Genomic DNA, 843 nt, shown 5'->3' with positions numbered 1-843 from the left:
GATGTTCTGTAGCCTTTCTTGGGTGTTTTCAATGCTGAACTGATGTCATCCGATCTTGTCGTAGGCGTATCCTGATAGCTCGTTCAGTTCCTCATGCATTGACTACATTTTGTTTTGTATCAGCTGCTCGAGGTCTGGTGTTGACGTGGTATCGATCGATGCGACCAAGTGTTTATCGGTCGATGCTGGTGCCTTACTGTCAATCGATTTGGAGCGTTCTCTGTCTATCGATGCTGATATCTGGTGTTGAGATGCGAGTTGTCTCTGAATGTCTTTGACTTCCTTCTGTAACCACTCTGCATGGCTAAGTCCACTGAGTCTGACGTCGAATGGAAAGTAGATGTCATCACACCGCTTCTCAAACCGGTCCTCCATGGTGTCTATAGCTGTGTAAAGCTTTGATGTGATCTGATCAACTTCTGCTGCTGTGTAGGGAAGATGTTCTGTAGGTTTCTTGACGTCGAGCGATGCCCTGCGGAACCTATCGATGGCTGTTGAACATTCTTCCTGAAAATCATGTTGATCATTAAGTGTGCCAATGTCCCTCTGGACATTCATCATCTGTGTAGACAAGGTGTCCAAGTATCGCAAGAGAGGTGAGGTGAAACGGTCGTGCATATCCTCGTATGTTTGTAACCTATCTTCCATGGCTGCGAACTTGCTGTCGATCGATGTGATGGTGCAGATATCGATCGATGTGGCTGGTTGTTGGTCCTTCTTGCGAATGGTGTCCAAATCTTGCTGTAGCAGATCAATTCTCGTGCTTGACCAGTCCACGTTGTTGTTGAGAGGGTTGTATACGTCGTTAATCTTCGTGTTGATATATGCGATCTCCCATTCATC

Source organism: Brassica oleracea, chromosome C3 (assembly GCF_000695525.1).
Source record: "Brassica oleracea var. oleracea cultivar TO1000 chromosome C3, BOL, whole genome shotgun sequence".
Lineage (NCBI taxonomy): Eukaryota > Viridiplantae > Streptophyta > Magnoliopsida > Brassicales > Brassicaceae > Brassica > Brassica oleracea.
This window is presented reverse-complemented; position numbering follows the sequence as displayed.